Source organism: Hemicordylus capensis, chromosome 1 (assembly GCF_027244095.1).
Source record: "Hemicordylus capensis ecotype Gifberg chromosome 1, rHemCap1.1.pri, whole genome shotgun sequence".
Taxonomy (NCBI): Eukaryota; Metazoa; Chordata; class Lepidosauria; order Squamata; family Cordylidae; genus Hemicordylus; species Hemicordylus capensis.
The window spans coordinates 426,582,605-426,602,203 of NC_069657.1; the positions used below are offsets into that span (position 1 = coordinate 426,582,605).

At 46.5% G+C, this 19,599-nt stretch overlaps 1 protein-coding gene across 1 annotated transcript in view; it reads right to left on the reverse strand.

The window, feature by feature from the left end:
- Positions 1 to 19,599, reverse strand: part of ABCG5 (ATP binding cassette subfamily G member 5) — a 52,617-nt gene that overhangs the window by 25,361 nt on the left and 7,657 nt on the right. The gene's annotated exons all lie outside the window — the stretch shown is intronic.

Below are 19,599 nucleotides of genomic sequence, written 5' to 3' on the forward strand. Positions count from 1 at the left end.
TTTTAAAAAAATGATGTACAGTATTTCCCGAGGCAATTCTAGGTCAGACAGAAATAATCATTATCTGATGAACCTTTAGCCAGGAACAACAGTTCACCAATTACAGAAGTAGGTGTGGCTCAGGGAAAATCAAGACTGCATGACTTTTGTGTGCTGAACAGGGCAGGAGATGGTGGTTAGGCTTAAAAACCAAAGGAACCACTCAATCAACTGAAAAGAAAGTGGGCAGAAATAATAATCAGAAATGATGGAAAAACCTTTAGAGGAATCTACTTCGGGGAAGCAGGAAACTGAGGAGGTGGTAAGTGAAGTTTAAGGCTGAGACTCATACAGAAACAGGTAGCGATTTTACTATTTCTATGATGGCAAGAAGCAATTTTAACTGGGATTTTTTTTAAAAAAAACCCAATTAATAATATGTGAATAAAATCAAGAAACAAAATGTAAGCAGTAGGCAGCATCTAGAATAAATTAGCCATGCTAAGTTCCATTGAAATTAACAGGACTTAAATTAGTCATAACTAACTTGCCTCATTGATGTCAATGATGCTCAGTTATGACTAGCTAGTCTGGATCTAGTAATTTTCACAGTAATTTTAATAGTTTAATTGATATATTAATAATTGAACGAATGCTGATATAGGGTATGTGAAAATGGTACTGATGTAATCAAGTAGAATACTGTGTTGCTTCCCAAATTGCTTTTCTCCATTGTTGGCATTAAGACTGTAAACTCTGTGGAAGTATGACCTTTTAGCCTCACAGGCTTTAGAAGCAATTATGCAAGTCATAAATGGTTTGCTAAGGCCTCAGAAAAGGGAGGTGGGTAAGTAACTTTTTGTATTGTCTGGTACTTTTTTGTGTACAAGGTTGCAGTGGGTGTTGGTTGTGTCAGCACAACCTCAGTGTGACTGGTTGATTTTATGTCCATTGCATGGTGATGTACAACTAACCCCATGCAATGTCTGTGCTGAGATTGTTTGTTTGTTTGTTTGTTTGTTTACATTTATATCCCACTCTTCCTCTGAGGAGCTCAGAGTACATGGTTATTTTTATCCTCACAACATTCCTGTGAGGTAGGTTACGCTGAGAGATACATGACTGGCCCAGAGTCACCCAGTGAGTTTCATGGTTGAATGGGGATTTGAACTCGGGTCTTTCTGGTCCTTATCCAACACTCTAACCACTACACTATGCTGGCTGCCCATCAGACAGACACTGAAGCTCAGTCAAATTGTACCATTCTTGGTGTGACTGATGATCCTAGTACAGTGTCAGGAGTGGGATCACCACCAAATCATTGGGTGCCATTGCTGATTTACAGCAATTGGCTAAGCCAAGGATCTTTATTGTTGTTCCAGCGGGGGCCACTTTGGCAAAAAAAATCTTCATTGTGAGAGCCATTTCCCACTGTGCTGCTGATCTCTGCGCAGTACTGCACTTTTCTCAGTGCTGGAAGGGACCTTTAAGAGAGACTGAGCCCTCTCAAGAGCTCTAAGAGGAAAGCACTGGGAAGGGCTACATTTCTAAGATGGTGCAGGGGCTCAAGAGGGCTCCCTTTCCTTAAAAGAGCCCCCACTCCCGGCACTGGACAAAGCACAGCACTGCATGGTAAGAATGGTCATCCTTGCAAGGTGCCAGGGGGACAGTGCAGAATATTCAGCTCTGATCAAAGCTTCGCATCGGCCCAACAAAAAATTAGTCAGGGGACTGTATTTAGGATTGATGGGGGCCACCACTAGCTAGGGATGTGCATGGAACTGGTTCGGCCGGTTTGGGAGTTGCGGGGATGCCACTTCAAGAGCAGGGGAGGGTGCACTTACCCCTTCTGCCACTTTCCCCCCGCCGGCGTCCTTTGTTTAGAAAGCTAATCAGGGCAGTATCATACCTCCCTGCCACCCCATTGCCCTGTCAGCCCGATATGGCTGGAAGCCCCAACGCACCTGTGCATGGACAAGGTGCACATGCGTGTGCCAGCTCACACAGGTGCGTGAGGGACTTCCGGCCATATCTGGCTAATAGGGGCAATGGGGCGGCAGAGAGATAAGCTGCCGCCCCGATTAGCTTTCTAAACAAAGGACACCGGCGGGGGGAAGTGGTGGGAGGGGTAAGTGCATCCTTCCCCATTCTTAAAGCGGCACCTCCGCCGCCTTCGGACCACCCCACTGCGGTTCCGTGCACAACCCTACCACTGCCCCCCAGGCCCTACGATGAAGAAAACCAGGCTAAAGCATATAGGAAACATGGACTGGTGAAATAAAAAGCATTGAACATGAAAGACGAAGACGATGACTACTATTTATATACCACTTTTCAACAAAGTTTCCAAAGCGGTTTACATAGAAAAATAAAGACTAAATAAAGAAGATGGTTCCCTGGCCCCAAAGGTCTCACAATCTAAAAGATGCCTGTAAACACACAGGGGCTACACATTAAAAAGTCCCAGTCAATCATGGTTCTTTGGCTATGACCTCCAAACGTTTTTGGAGATATGCTAATGCCCTTGACTATGTACATTTACTGTAGGAAACACTAGCGTGGTGGCAGTTCGATTGCAGTATTTATATTTGTCACCTCTCCTGTCTTTGCTTTTAAAACCATCACACATAACACCATCCTAATGGTGATTTCTACAGGGAAAGAAGACATTCCAAGACAGCATTTTTTGCTCCGAAGATAACAGCCTGTATTTCACGTACAGTGGCAAATCAAACGTACTAGAGGTCAAAGACCTCAACTACCAGGTAAAAGGTGACTTTTATTTGTATTAATCTGACTTTATGATAGGATTATAAAGTATTCAAGCTGCTCAGAAAGCAACAAGGATTCAGATTAAAGGATAATTGGGCTATGGATAAAGAGTAAAATATTTTTGGTTTTAGATAAGTTTGCTTGGATTGAAAGTATGCTGTTGGGAACAGGTGGTGTGAAATGGCAAGGAAGGATACTGGGGGTCAGTAGAGAGAGCAGAAAGTCTGGATGTGGAAGGAAAATAAACACACATGAACATGTACAGACCAGGGAACAAAATACACGTCCAGTTAGTTGCATTTTTAAGAGGCAGGCTTACAACCAGAAGTGCTTCTCCTTTCATGGAAAAGAGCCGCTGAGGCTCTCAGTGAGGTATTAATGATATCAACCAGGCCAGCTCCAAAAACCTCCCTGCAAAAATAAATCAGCCATGTTGGACAAAGATCCAAAAAACAAGTGCTATTGAGCTAGATGGACCAATGGTCTGACTATCTTCAAGGAAGTTTGCAGGGGCCTTTCTCACAATCAAACCTGAGGACGGTGGGTGGGTGGGGAGGAAATCTTGGAAAGCTTACCTCACCTGCAGACAATCCTGCTGGTGATGGGCACACGGTGCACCCAGAAGCTCCACCACTGCCTCTGGCAGCATGGAGGTGAGGAGGCCAGGATGTGTCATCTCAGCCCCTGGAAATCCCACAATGCACCATGCCAGTGCATTGTGAGGATCCTCCCAGTGATGGGCAGGCACTCGTCAGTGTTTCAGGTGGGCTCCCATCAGTGGATCAGATGCCCAGAAGCTCCACCACGGCCTCTGGCAGCATGGAGGTGTGGAGGCCAGGATGCCTCGTCCCAGCCCCTGGAAATCCCACAATGCACCATGCCAGTGCATTGTGGGGATCCCTCCAGTGACTGGCAGTCACTCGTCAGTGTTTCAGCGCCAAATGAAAGCAGCTGGCGTTGACCCACTCAGGTAAATGGGGTCAAGGTAGCATTTGCTCCCTTAACCCCATTAACCTTGTTTAAGAGGCGGGCTCCCTAGGCAGGTTTGCTACTGGGAGGCAGTTGGCTCCCATTGGTTCCCACAGGCAGCCAAGCCCAGGCTTAGCTGCCCTAGCCCAGTCTTGGCTGCTCGTGAGAACAGCCTTAATATATTCTTTCCTCTTCTGTTGAAGAGAATTCAAAGGTGCAGCCAGAAATGCTGTGTTAAGGGAGTGGAGAATTATGCAGAAGAGCCAAAACATAACTACATGTAGCCCAATGTGTTAATTATAGTAAATAATAATACAATGAAATGTAATTGTATAAAGGGCCTGGTGTTTGTCAGTCACACCATGGCCTTTGCTCTCATTGGCGTGAACACCACAGGTGCTCTTTCCAGACTAGCTGCTCAACAGCAGTAAAATGCCTCCATTAAGGCAAGTCGCATTCAAAATGTAAACAGCAAGGGGAGCAGTCTTGTGGAAACTAACAACCTGAAAAAACAGCAACTTTCTTACACCGGATATATGACATCTTAGCTCTATATCGCAGTGATTAAATTCAAAGGCATTGGAAATGTGAACAGCACCCTGCTGTTTGTGTAGGGACTGCAGTGTCACAACACAGGAAGTGTGGAAGCACACTTCCGATACACGACGTGACCCCATTGCAGGGGTCTGGAAAGCACCAGGAAGGAGCAGGTTTACTTCTTATTGAGCAATGGAGTAGGCTAATGCCAGCACACTTTCCCTTATATCTCCAGACATCAAAGACTAGAGCAGAAGTTCTCAAGTGTTGGTCCCAAGATATTGTTGACTGATTGATTAAGTGCTGTCAAGTCGGTACCGACTCTTAACGACCACATAGATAGATTCTCTCCAGGATGATCTGTCTTCAACCTGGCCTTTAAGGTCTCTCAGTGGTAGATACAGTGCGTATAGGAAAGAATCACCCCCTTTGATAGACCTTAAATTCTGGTTCTCTTACATCCTGAAATGAAAACACAAAGAAAATTCCCTTCACCAGCTGTACTTATCCAATGCAACCTATAACATCCAACGGAAAAACATCACAATTACAGTCCAGAAAAAGTGTCAGAAATAAAAAACAAGAATTACTGAGATTTAAAAAGGATCACACACCCCCAATGTCAATATTTTGTTGAACCACCCTTTGCTTTAATAACAGCCTTGAGTCTGTTGGGATACTTCTCTATCAACCTTGCACATCTAGACGGAGCAACATTTGCCCACTCCTCCATACAGAACTGTTCAAGTTCGGTCACATTGGATGGTAGGTGTTGGTGAACTGCTATCCTCCCTGGATCCGGTCGGCCCTCCAAACTGGATGGAAGAGCATGGAGGAAACTGGTAAGAGAGGTTACCAAGAGGCCAATGGCCACTCTGAAGGAGTTAAAGGACTTCATGGCAAAGAGTGGTTGTTCTGTGCATGTGACAACAATTTCACGAGCACTCCACAGATGTGGCTTGTTCGGGAGGGTCGCAAGGAGAAAGCCACTTCTCAAGAAAGGCCCACATTAAAGCTCGTTTGAGCTTTGCCAGAAGGCACCTTGAAGATTCTGATGCCAAATGGAAAAAGGTCTTATGGTCAGATGAGACCAAGATTGAACTATTTGGCCTCAACACCAAACAGTACACCTGGCGTAAATCCAACGCAGCTCACCATCCACAACACACCATACCTACAGTGAAGCATGGAGGTGGCAGCATCCTGTTGTGGGGGTGTTTCTCTACCTCAGGGACTGGGGCTCTCGTTAGGGTAGAAGGAAAAATGGATGGGGCAAAATACATCAGATTCTGGAAGAAAACCTGCTACCCTCTGCCAGACAGTTGAGGATGGGCAGAAGATTCACCTTTCAACATGACAACGATCCGAAGCACACAGCAAAATTGACCACACAGTGGCTGAAGGAGAAAAAAGTGAACGTCCTCATGTGGCCCAGTCAGAGCCCAGACCTAAATCCCATAGGAAATCTGTGGAGAGATTTGAAGATAGCAGTCCACCAACACCTACCATCCAATGTGACCGAACTTGAACAGTTCTGTATGGAGGAGTGGGCAAATATTGCTCCGTCTAGATGTGCAAGGTTGATAGAGAAGTATCCCAACAGACTCAAGGCTGTTATTAAAGCAAAAGGTGGTTCAACAAAATATTGACATGGGGGGTGGTGGTGATCCTTTTTAAATCTCAGTAATTCTTGTTTTTTATTTCTGACACTTTTTCTGGACTGTAATTGTGATGTTTTTCCGTTGGATGTTATAGGTTGCATTGGATAAGTACAGCTGGTGAAGGGAATTTTCTTTGTGTTTTCATTTCAGGATGTAAGGGAACCGGAATTTAAGGTCTATCAAAGGGGGTGATTCTTTCCTATACCCACTGTATTGTTGGATTACAGCTTTTTGAGAATCCCGCGGCTAGAGACTTCTTTTCTGAGAATGAAAGGTGAATATTCATCAAGAGGGTTGGATGAAATATCCCTGAGGGCAGGGGTGGCCCTTCCATGAAGTGAAGTGAGGTGGTCACCTCAGGCAGATTACTGAGGCACCAGCACAGCACAATATGCCCTCTTGTTCCTGTTTTAAAAAGGAAAGAGGGGGATAAGGGTGCACACAAGATGCGGGGTGGCATTTGGTGCTCTGCCTCAGGTGCACAGAGGTCTTGAGCTGCCACTGCCTGAGGAGAGCAGGCAGGGGAGCTGCTTTAAGAGCGGGGGAGGGTGCACTTACCCCTCCCTCTGCTCTTCCCCTGCTGGCACTCCTTTCCCCCCAAAGTTTATCGGGGCGGGAGAGCAGGTCCCCACTATGACAATAGCCCTGGACAACAATTTTGAAATCTCCCCTGAAAAATGGTGAGGTGGGATTTGAAATAAAGTATCCTGGATTCAGGTCCAAAATACTATCTAACAGACCGGTTCACAGCTCTTGTTCTGTTAGAAATTATAGTTAGTTGTCCTTTTTTCAGCACGTTTGATACAGATTTGTTGTTTTGCTTTCTGTTTTATAAAAATGATGTTCGTCTCTTCACTAGGTTAATGTGACCTCACAGATTCCTTGGTATGAAAAATTAGCAGACCTGAAGATGCCTTGGACCTGTGGCAGAGACCCTGATTCCCATGTGGCCACCATCCAGAATTTGAGCTTTAAAGTCAGAAGTGGGCAGATGTTGGCCCTTATGGAGAGCTCTGGTAAGAATTAAATCCTCTGCTATGTCAACTCAATGGCTGGGTTCAGAAAAAAGCCATGGTTTGTGCCTAACCATAGTTAAGAACTGTTAGAGATCTCAGGAGGGGAGATTTCTTTATCTGCCTCAGCTGGAGCAGAAGCTAGAGCACTGCTAATGAATATTGCCTGGAGACATGAAGTTAAAGTTTGGGGGGAAATAGTTTATTTGGGAAATCCATCAGGGAGATAGATTGCCTCATTGCTAGTGTAACGGTCAAGCGGCAGGGAGTGGGGAATACAAAATCCCTCCTATAACTGTGAGGAGTCCTGGATAGGCTGCCACCATACACTTTTTATATGAAAAGATTCACACTTCCAAGGGAATATATTGGAAGAGTAAAGCGGAAAACCCCACCCTACAAGAAAGGCTTGAGCAGACTTAGGCTTTCAGGAGCATGTGACTAGGCAGGACCCAATAAGGGGTGACACTCTATAACAACAAAAAGGAGTTAAAAATTAATAATTGGATGATAAAGAAAACTATAGAGGCATCAACAATCACTGCTTCTATTTAAGTAAAACCCTTCCCCAGAAACACAATAACCATCCAAGCATTTAAACAAGAGTAAATTCCCTGACACTTCTAGCTAAACTAGCCCCTATCTTTCTTACTTACTTCCTGGTAAGGAATTTCCAGTTCATTCCCAGCCCAAGGCTGTTAGTTTCCTTTTCTCTACAGTAGTTGCTGATAGCGATGTGCATGGAACCAGGTGGGGGTGGTTCGATGGCGGCAGGGGTGCTGCTTTAAAAGTGGGGGAGGGTGCACTCACCCCTCCCTCCACTCTTCCCTCATCAGCACTCCTTTCCCCCAAAAGTTAATCGGGGCTGAAACGTACCTTCCTGCTGCCCCGTTGCCCCTGTTGACTGGATACAATCGGAAGTATCTGATGCACCTGCGCGCGCCAACACACAGGCATTTAAAAACCTCCCAAGCTTCCTTAGCTATCCTGGTCTTTCTCAAATGCACAGTGATTGAGTCACTCACATGCCAACAGATGAATCCATAGAATTTTCTGTTTTTGGCATTCCATACTGCTTGTTTTTCCAGCTGCTTCAGGTCTGTCCTCTTGCAAGATGCTTTCCAGCCCCTGAGCCATGAGAAAAGACTCCATCCTGAATGGCCATGTTTCAAAATTAAGCCCTTCTAGCTTTGGGATTGCTGCCTAGCGCTGTGAGGCAGTCTGCATGGCAAAAAAGTTCCCTGCCATTTCTCTGGCCTTTCCAATCAAACAGGCTTTTCACTTATTCACTGTGCCTTCTTTCTGCTTTCTCTGGGTTCTCGGGGTTCAATAGGTTCACTGGGCCCATAATCCTATTAGAAAGCTCAGAAGGGGAGGTTTCTTTATCTTCCCCAGCTACAACGGCACCGGTAACGGAGCACTGATAATTAATATTGTCGGGAGACATGGAGTTAAAATTTTGAATAATGTAGTTTATTTAGGAAATCCACCAGGGATTGAGACCTACATGTCTCATTGTTAGCTACATGCAGAAAGAGGTGAGGAATGAAACCTGAGATTATCAGTCTAAGAAAGGGGAAGAAGAGCAGAGAAAGCATAGTCAGAGAGTGGATTGTCAATTGTGCTAAGAGTCGATGCCATCAGGAGCTGCTTCTCCAACAAGAACCCACACCATGGTTTGAGCTTCCATACATATCAAACTATAGTTGACTGCTGAATGTTTGCTTTTGGTTCCCATCTCTTCAGGACTTAGCTTCATAATTTATCCCTCCCTCCATAGTTCAGCAGACTTCCAAGGCAGCAGGGATGGAGCTATAAGGCAGAGCATCTTCTCTATTCATGGTGCAGCTCTCTCGCTCTCTCTCTCTCTCTCTCTCTCTGTCTCTCTCTCACACACACACCTCCAAATATTTTTAATAAGCTGAATTACCCTCATGGAATCAGAATAGATATAGATTTTAACCAGTATGTACAAATTCTCATTACTATTGAATGTAAGTTAGTTTGGAGAATGCAACAATAAATAAATTTTTTGGTTTGTGAAAGATATGCTGCACCCAGGGATTTGGTACTGAAAAATTAATGATATTTTGATGGAGTAACGTTATAATATTGTTGCATATTTGCTAAAGAATCTTCAACTGAGCACCAAAGCCCTGCTCTGAAAGTAGATTCAAAGAAGCTTTTAAAAACAGTTTCTGTGATTCTTTTTCAAATCCATTAGTGAAGTGAGTTCAAAGGACCAATGGGAATTTATGCTATCAATGGCAATCAACATAACAATCACAGATGAATGCAAAGTTTGAAAAATAGTGTGTTCTCCTGTACAAAGGAAAAAAAGTGCCCAAGATATTAAAATAAGATTGTCCTTCACAATGAACATCAACAAATAAGTTTTAAAAAACAAAACACACCTCTCAGAGGCACAATCCACTGGAATGTTTTCCTGCACAGCACGTCTCTTTGAAATGAATGGGCACAATGGAGAAACACAAATGAACTCTTTTGCAGAGTTCCTATTCACTTCAGTTGGACATGAGAAGTATGCCTCTCTAGCATTCATGGAAGAATATGGGTTGTGTACATATGCCAGCAGCTCCATTTTAGTCATGGTAGACCAGAGCCATCAAAAGGCCCATGGCCAACTCCTCAGGCCTTGCCCAGCACACATGTTGGTGCAAGGACACAGGTGCCAGAACAATTCTCTTAGCTGAGAGAGTCACTCCATCACTGCTTTCTCCAGCACTCCCCATCAGCAAATGAGTTTCCTCCATAGACCTTTGTGATGATGCAGAGGCCAGTAAAGGAAGTCCGTTGGCAGATATGGAGGTCTGGAGGAAATGATAAGGTGACTCACTCTTTGCTCTGTCAGGGGGCCAGAGCACCTGGGAACTCTAAAATGGTGTTGCCACTCCAGCCGCAGCGCTGAAAATGAGACATGTCTGCTTTTGCTGCCACTGAATAATCTTACCAGGAGCCCTGCTAAGTGGCCAGAGTCCCTCAAAACCAGATGCTAAGCCTCAACCCTGTGTTGTGAAGCACAAACACAATACAATGTTGGTAAACTGCTTTTGGCTCACAAGTTGTGCAGGCCTGATGTATGACCAAACTAGAAATCACAGGACAGCCAAATGTCAACACTATTCTGATATTCTCATATAATAAAGCAGAGGCCATTTTGTACAAGAAAAGGGGGTGAGGGGAGTCAAAACATCCCCTCCTCTGTCTTATCCTACCGTTCTCCATTGCTTGAAGTACTTTTCTCTCAGTTGTGTTCCTATATTAGATGTGAGCTGGGCTGAGGAGAAAAGAACTTGTTTATCCACCATGAAACGTGGTGGATATACTGAGAAAGAAGGGCAGAGGTTCGCTCCTGTCACCCACATGCTATGTTTCTTATGTAAAAAAAAATAGACATCCCCACATTATATGCAGATGGGGCATACATGGGGATAAATACACACAGCTACACTCATTACATCTGGTTAGGCACCTAGACATACTATTTCTTACAAAATTACTACTTTGGAATGAGAAGCCCAATGGGACTGTTTGCCCATAGACATTTAACTTTTTCATCTGTTATATTTCCAGCTTGTGGAAAGACATCTTTGTTTGATGTGATAACATGTAGGAACAATGGAGGCAAAATTACATCAGGTCAAATAATAATAAACGGGAAACCAAGCTCTCGCCAGCTGGTGAAGAAGTGCATTGCCCACGTACGGCAAGACGACAGGCTGCTCCCTAACTTGACAGTCAGAGAAACATTACTGTTCATTGCAAAATTGCGTCTTCCAAAGATGTTTTCAAATTCACAACGAGAAAAAAGGGTAATTAGAACAAAAATTAAGTTGTCAAGAACGTATTTAATAACACTAACTAAGTGAGTGTACGAGGTTGGATAAAGAAAAGCTCATCTGAATGTGATTATTGTCTTTTTAATATTAGTGATAAAGCATGTTTTATTTGATACTGCCTGTTCTAGTTAAGTTGGAGTTTTGTTTGTTTTTGCTATCAGACAGAAAAAAATATGAATTGATTGGCTTTCATTGTAAGCACTTACCTACTTCTGAAAAGAAATGCAAAGAAAAATGAATGATGGGCATGAAGAAAAAATGCTTTGACATAAAATTTCTAGATAGGGAAGAGGATAGGGCTGGCCAAAGTCATGTTGGTTTCGGAGGCAGAAAAGCCAAATGGTGCTATTTCCCACACCAGGGCATGAAGTATGGGAATAAAGGGAAGGAGGGATTTAATGAAATCCACAAGCCCCACTCGCCAACGCCCCCCAATTTTAGCCAAATTGCAACCATTCTTAAAGTCTTCAGAAAACAGCAGCTAAGCAAGTTGTGGCAAAAGATTGAATCTTGGCCCTCTGATCCCTGTAATTTGAGACTGCTCCCACTAATTAAAATGGGACACAATGTATCCAGAAGTTATCCTGGATAAGACCCACTGAAATGAACGAGTACTCTCTATAGTACCCAGCATCTACTACCTGGGACCTCTGCTTCACCTTAACATGAGGCATAAACCATAGGAAGTTATCCTGCACAAATCCTATTCAAATGGCACTGCACACAATAACTCTTCTAACACCACGAGACATTTGCCATGGGACCTGAGACATCTACCTCACTTTGCCTCATTATAGGGCTGCTTCTGGAAGAAATGCTGAATTATTTGCTGATCTGGATGTGTCCTCCCTATTAACATAAAAACTCACACCCTTCCTCCATTCATCAGGTAGAAGATGTTATAGCAGAACTGAGACTGCGGCAATGTGCAGATACAAGAGTAGGAAATGAATACATCCGTGGAGTTTCTGGAGGAGAAAGGAGGAGAGTAAGCATTGGCGTTCAGCTGTTGTGGAATCCCGGTAAGAATAAAGAACCATCCAGTGCTCATTTCAGGCGTGTGTGCATAGGCTGCCTCCCAAGGTTTCTGATTGGGTGTTTAGCATTAAGCATTGTGTGCAAAAATGAGGGTGCTGCCATAGCTAGGGGGAGATATGGGTGACCATCCACCACATGGTAACCTCAGCCCTATTCAGTAGATCTGTCCAATACACATGTAATTTATGTACAGTGAACAGGAGAACCCCGTTATCTGCAGACCCAACATCCGTGGTTTCGTATATTCATGGTCGCGTAATTAGCATCTGACATGGAAAAATACAGCAAAAAAATTTTTTTTAAGGGTTAAGACTCACGTATCTGTGGGTAGGGAGTGGACAGAAATGACCTCTGAGGTCAATTCCACCAGCCATTTTGAGTAAGGGAGCCATTTTCTGGCTTGTTTTTTTTAAAGGGGGAAAAACCACACGATTTTTCTGGGAAGAGAATTACAGCATTTGGGGGGCATTGCTGGACAGCTGAGGACAGAAAGAGCACAGTAGGGCAACCCCTCCTTTCACCCACTTTCTGCCCTTTTTTGTATGTTTTTGCTGGCTAGGGAACTTAACCTCCCCGATTCCCATTGCCCTAATGCCCCGCTATCCACAGTTTTGCTATCTGCCCCACCATGGAATAGAACCCCACAGCTAATGGGGTTCTCCTGTACACACACTGATCAGTACACAAATACAATTATTCACACATTATGTTCAGCATATGTACAGTAGTATACTTCCTAAATATATCCAGTGTTTGAGGTGTTCTGTATCGAGGTTCACTTGTAAAATGTAATTCATGAAAAAACATGTCCATGTGTACAGGCACTTGTACACATATACAACATAATATCTGAACAAGGCTCTTTTGTAAACTATTTGGAATACATGTGTATCCTGTTCAAATCCTGGCTCACATCATTACCCAACCTTGTGAAATGGAGGAATGCAATTGATTCAAGTCAATGAGATGGCAGTGTCTTTAACCTTCTGGCTCTAATAAGCCGTTTTCAAGCCTATGATGAAATCGTGATTCAAGCAGATTCAAGCAAGATGAGGTCGTTTGTTGTAAGTGGAGCTTTGTTGCTGGAAGTACATGTTTGGCATCAAACACACGTTGGAAGCTGCCATACAGGGAATCAACAGGGGCGGAGCCACCATTGGGAGAACGGGTTCAAAGAACCCAGGCCGCCACCAATCAGGGGCTGCAAGCACGGCCCTAGACACGCTCCCTCGCGTCTGATGTCATGGCCCCATTTGGAACCGAAATTGGCCCGTGCTGTGTTGGCAGTGCAGCTGTAGTGACTCTCCCTGCCTTAAAGGCAGGGAGAGCTGCTCTTGGTCTCACTGCCAATGCAGCAGGGCCAATCGATCTCCCTCCCAAATGGGGCCACGCAGACCCGTTTAAGAGAGAGATCGGCCCATGCTGCATTGTCAGTGTGGCCAGAATGGCTCTCCTTGCCTTTAAGGCAGGGAGAGTTGCTCTGACCCGCGATGCCCAAAGCAGCGCTGGCCGATCTCCCTTCCAAATGGGTCTGTGTGGCCCCATTTGAATAGGTGGCCACGCCCCCTGCATCTGACATCAGACACTAGGGTGTGGCTAGCTGGGCCCCCTCACCTAACATCAGATGCAGTGGGCATGGCTAGGGGCAGGGGCGGCTCGTGAACTCACCTCCAGGGGGGCAGCGGGCAGCTTATTTAACTGCAAATGGAGCCAGTGCTCCATGCCACCCAGCAGCCCCTGCAGTGGGGAATCGCCTCTGCCACTCACCTGGCTCCCACGGAGGCGAGCCCCCATCAGCAGTCAGGTGAGTGGCGGAGGCGATTCTCTGCCACGGGGGCTGCTGGGCGGCACGGAGCACCGGCTCAGTTTACAGTTAAAGAAGCCGCCTGCCGCCCCCCTTGGAGATGAGTTCACGAGCCTCCCCTGGCTAGGGGGCCACGGTGGTGGCTGCACATGGGCTGCCGCCAGCCTCCCTACACTGCTGGGAGTCAAAACATTGGTCCATCTAGCTCAGTATAGTCTACCCAGACTGGCAGTGGCTTCTCCACGATTAAAGGCAGGAGTCCCTCTCAGCCCTATTTGGAGATGGCAGGGAGGGAACTTTGGAACTTCTGCATGCAGGCATACAGGTTCTCTTACCAGAATGGCCCCATCCCCTAAGGGAAATATCTTTGCACGGCGTCAGCTAGTGCCCGAGCTTCATCTCTTTTCAAGAAGGTAGATCTGGCCACAGTTACCCATGCCTTAGTCACGTCATGACTGGATTACTGTAACGCACTCTATGTGGGGCTGCCCTTGAAGAAAATCCAGAAACTGCAGTTTGTGCAAAATGAGGCAGCTAGGGTTCTATCTGGAGCTGCCTGGTGTGATCATATCACACCTATTTTGAAAGAGCTGTACTGGTCCAAGTCAAGGTGCTGGTTTTGACCTTTAAAGCCTTTAACGGTTTGGGTCCAGGATACCTGAGGGACCACCTGCTCCCAAGGGTTGCTGCCTGCTTGACGAGATCATCTGAGGGGGCTCTACTCCGGGTGCTGATAATGAGGGAGGCTCAGTTTTCATGCACGCGGGACAGGGCCTTCTCTGTTGCTGCCCCCAGACTTTGAAATCTGGATTGAGATCCATCGACAGCCATAAGAGTGGGTTCTGCACCTGCGCAGGAATCCCCGCGGTAGCCATGCCTCAGCTTGTCGAGGTGTCCAAGCCCCGCCCCCACGCACAGCGTGCTATTTAAGAGCGGGCTGGGCGCCATGTTCCTCAGTTCTTTTCTGACCGCCTTTGCATTTGGACCTTGGTCTGCCGCCTCTCCGTTGGAAAGTTCTTCAAGTTTCCTCAAGTTTTCTCTTTTTGAAAAGTATAAAAATTGCTATCTTTGGACTGCATGCTTCGTGTATGTCCCATTTCTGGCTGACGAATTCCTCTAACTCTGATTCGGACCGGCTGACGACCAACGGCTGGCTTTGACGCGGAACGGACTTGGCTATCCCTCTCTCCACGTTATGGCTGAAGAGAAAAAATCTTTCAAGAGGTGTGAGGACTGCGATCCACCTCTTGCTCAGCCTTCCATCAAGCTGGCAACATATAACATCAGACCGTTGGGTCTTGAAGACTGTGTCTTCAGGATACGCCATCGAATTCAAGTCGATCCCACGGTACACGGGAATGAGATTTACCCTTCCTTCCTCTACACTACAGGAAGAGGTCAAAGAACGGTTGGAGAAAGGGGCAATTAGCCCGGTGCGGTGGGCAGACAGACGGGATGGGTTCTATTCCCGTTATTTCTAAATTCCAAAGCGGGATGGGGGCATCTGTCTGATTATGGACCTCCGCAATCTGAACAAGTTTGTCCATGTCAGGAAGTTCAGAATGATGGTGTTGCAACAAATCCTCCCACTTCTCCAAGGGGAGCAGTGGCTGGCAACGCTGGATCTCAAGGACTCCTATTTCCATGTGAACATTCGGCCCCATCATCAGAAATTCCTACATTTCACAGCCGGTTGCCAAGTATACCAGTACAATGTATTACCCTTCAGACTGTCCACCGCCCCAAGGGTCTTTACGAAGTGTATGGCCCCTGTGATTGCCTACCTCAGAACACAGGGGGTCACCATCTACCCGTACCTGGACGATTGGCTCCTAGCCTCAAGAGATCGAAACAAGTTACGTTCTTAGATCCACTATGTACTGTCGGTCCTCAGCAACCTAGGCATCCAAGTCAATTGGAAAAAATCGCATCTGGAACCGATGTGAGTGGCAAACTACATAGGCGCGGTGCTAGATACTATACGCCAAAGGGCATACTTACCGGGAGTGCGGTATGACTCAATCAAGGACCTAGTGACTCTGTTCCAAAACCACCCTACCCAGCCTGCACATTCCATTCAACGCTTGCTGGGCCTAATGGCCTCGTGCAATGCAGTGATTCATTATACCCACCTGAAGATGAGGAAGCTTCAGCTGTGGTTTCTCTCTGTCTTTCACCCTGTAAGGCACAGTCAAATAAAACGCCTCGACATTCCTGCACCAGTTCTTCTATCCCTCCTTTGGTGGACAGAAGGCAGGAACCTCTTGGAAGGCGTACCGTTCCAGGTTCCTTCTCCAACCATCTGGCTTATAACAGATGCCTCCCTAATGGGGTGGGGCGCACATTGTGCAGGTCGACAGACCCAAGGCAAATGAGCCAGAGCCAGCTCCACATAAACTTTTTGGAATTACTGGCAGTCTTTCTTGCTCTACGATCGTTTCTACCGCTTCTAGAGGGCTCCTATGTCCAGATACAGTTGGACAACACGACAGCACAGGCATACATCAACCGTCAGGGCGGTACAGTCTCCCACAGCTTGTGTGCACTGGCTCTCCAGATGTCGCACTGGTGCATCTGTCACAGAATATACCCTCTTGCGGCCCACATCAAAGGCCTAGACAACGGCTTAGTGGACAGTCTCAGCCGTGTGTTCCTACAGGACACTCACCATGAATGGGAAATCCACCCCAAGTATGTTGACCCGCTTTTCCGCCGGTGGCTGCGCCCGTCTGTAGACCTGTTCACAACCTCGAAGAACAGGAAATGTGCTCACTTCTGCTCCAGGGCAGGTCACAACCCGCAGTCTCTGGGGGACGCCTTTCAGCTGGACTGGACGTTGGAGACGTCGTACATGTTTCCTCCTCAGCCCTTGATCTCCAGAGTGGTGGCTCGGCTCTTAGCATGCCCAATTCCCTGTATCCTCGTGACACCATGGTGGCTGAGACAACCGTGGTTTCCACAGGTACGCAGACTGTCCAGAAATCTTTTCCATCATTTCCTGCCAGAACCAGATGTTCTGTCACAGGACAACGGCCTCATCCTTCACCCGGATGTTCACACTCTCCATCTAACCGCTTGGCGGATAGGCTTTTAGATGACATTTTATTAAATCAAAGGAAGTTATCCACGAGACGTAATTATCACAAGAAATGGCTTCACTTTAAGGCCCACGCAAAATCCCACAGTTATTTGCCGAAGCGGGCTTCCATCCGTCAGGTGCTCCTTTACCTATCCTCTCTGAAATTGCAAGGATTGGCTAATGTTTCCATTCATCACTGACTCAAAATCCCTTCGAGCCTATGGCCACGGCATCTTTAAAATTGGTCTCCTTAAAAACCGCATACCTAGTTGCGATCACAACAGCACGTCGTGTGAGCGAACTTACAGCCCTAAGAATAGATTCTCCATACACTCAATTCCACGAGGACAAAGTCCGTATGCGACTGGATCCCTCCTTTCTGCCGAAAGTGGTATCAGATTTTCATTTGAACCAAGATATTATTCTACCTACCTTTTTCAGGAACCCGCAATCGGCCTTGGAAAGATCAATGCACTCCCTAGACGTCCGTAGGGCTCTCCTGTTCTATATATCACGTACAAAAGACTTCAGAGCCACTACGTGCCTTTTTGTGGCCTACAGCGGCTCTACCAAGGGCTTGCCACTGTCTCAACAAAGATTGTCCAGGTGGCTGGTTAACCTCATCCTGCTCACTTATGAGTTGCAGCACAAGACGCCTCCAAAAGCCATCAAGGCCCATTCCACGCGGGCCTACGCTTCCTCGGCGGCACACCTCTCGGGAATTGGCTTCTTGGACATATGCAAAGCAGCTACATAGTCTTCCAATCTCCCGTTTGTCAAACATTACGCCATAGATGTGTGCTCTGCTGCAGAGGCTAGCTTTGGGAGAAGCGTCCTTAAAAGGGTGTTACAATAGCACTACTGCACCCTCCTCCATGGGGAGCTCTCTAAACACCGATTCTTATGGCTGTCGACGGATCTCGATCCAGATAAACAGGTTGCTTACCTGTAACTGATGATCTGGTAGAGATCCATCGACACCCATAAGACCCTCCCATCCTACCCTTCTGCAGTAGTGTCGCTCCGCTATGTGTGTGACATTGTACTTGCTGTTGCCCTTGGATCCATCATATATGACTCACCTATTTATGGGATGATCATCCTCCACGGCGGTCAAACTGAGGAACATGGCGCCCAGCCCGCTCTGAAATAGCACGCTCTGCGTGGGGGCGGGGCTTGGACACCTCGATAAGCTGAGGCATGGCTACCGCGGGGATTCCTGCGCAGGCACAGAACCCACTCTTATGGGTGTCGACGGATCTCTACCAGATCATCAGTTACAGGTAAGCAACCTGTTTATACTCTCCCAGTGGTCATTCACTCCTCGGACTCCATCACAATTTTTAGAAAGCTTGTTAAATCTTGGCTTTTTGTCCAGGCCTTTACATGATTGTTCTATTGCTGCTTCTTTGTGTTTTTATCTGTGTACAGTTTTTATGTTTGTATTTTATATATTTTAAATCAGACTTGTTTTCATATTTTTAGCTTAATATTTTTAAATGTCATTTTTATTATATGTTTTTTAAACTTTTGTAAACCACGTTGGGATTGTTTTTAATGAAAGGCGGTATATAAATTTAATGATTTAATGATCTGGCCTGCAGCTGGATGGATTTAATTTTGAAAAGTGGCCATTCAGGATGGATTCCTTCTCATGGCTCAGGGATTTGAAAGTGTCAAGCAAGCAGCAAGGGACAAGCAGCAAGGGAGACAAACAGAAAAGTTTACGGATTCATCTGTTTGCATGTGAATGACTCAATCATCGTACATTAGAGAGAGACCAGGATAGTTATGTAAGCTTGAGGGATTTTTAAACACCTGTATGCTAGAAAGACAATTAATGCTAGCCCTGAACACACAGTGCCTTACATCCCACAACAGAATGGCATCGCAGAAAGAAAACATAGTTCTCTCTTAGAGATGAAAAGCTGCATGTTGCAGGATTGGCAAACAACATTTGGGGAGAAGCAGTCATGACTGCTCTCATTACCTACAGAACAGACTGTCAACCAAAGCAAGAGATGCTACAGCTTTTGAATTATGGCATGGGAACAAATCCTCCTTAGGACATATCAGAGTGTTTTGATCAAAAAATATGCTTATGTTCCTAAAGAGAAAAAAAATGAACTGCAGATGTGAAGAAGGAATACTCTCTGGATATACATGGAGGAAAAGGATACATTAACCTTGATGTGACTACTGGAACAGTGAGAATCTGCAATGCAGTATAGTCTGATGAAAGACAAAGGCCAATCAAAAGTGAAGAACCAGAAATTGGAGCAGAGATTCAGATGCAGAGGCGTATCTAGGGAAAATAGCACCTAGGGCAAGCACTAAAATTGCCCCCCCCCCCCGCAAACATCTGAGGCAAGCCACCTGGGTTCTGTCATTCGCCCTGTCTGTGCGAGGGGAGCCAGGATGCCCGGGAAGCAGGGGACATTAGAAAGGGACGGTGGGAGTGCCTGGGTCTGCCAGGAAGCCTGTGGGGGGGGGGGGAGGTGTCTCTGCCCTCCCCATAAGAGAGGACCAGCTCAGAGAAACAGAATGCGTCGAATGGAGAACGCCTGGGTTCTATTTATGGCTGTGGGAAGGGCGCGGGGGGGGAGAATGAGAACCAGGACGCCTGGGTTCTATTCCTGATGGGGGAAGAGGAAGGAAACGGAGGTGGGAGCAAGGAAGCCGAGGGCGGGGTGCTGTGCAGCAGGACGCCCCTGAGCTCTGTGCCTGGTGCCAGCCCGCCCGAAGGGAGGCTCTCTGGTGGAGCCAGGCGCGGCTGGACGCATCCCTGCCGCCTGCCCGAGTCAGGCCTGGCGCGCAGCGCAGCCCCCGGCCAGCTGGCCCGGAGGCGCCCGGCCCGCTCTCGCCCTACCTGGCTGCCACCGCTGCG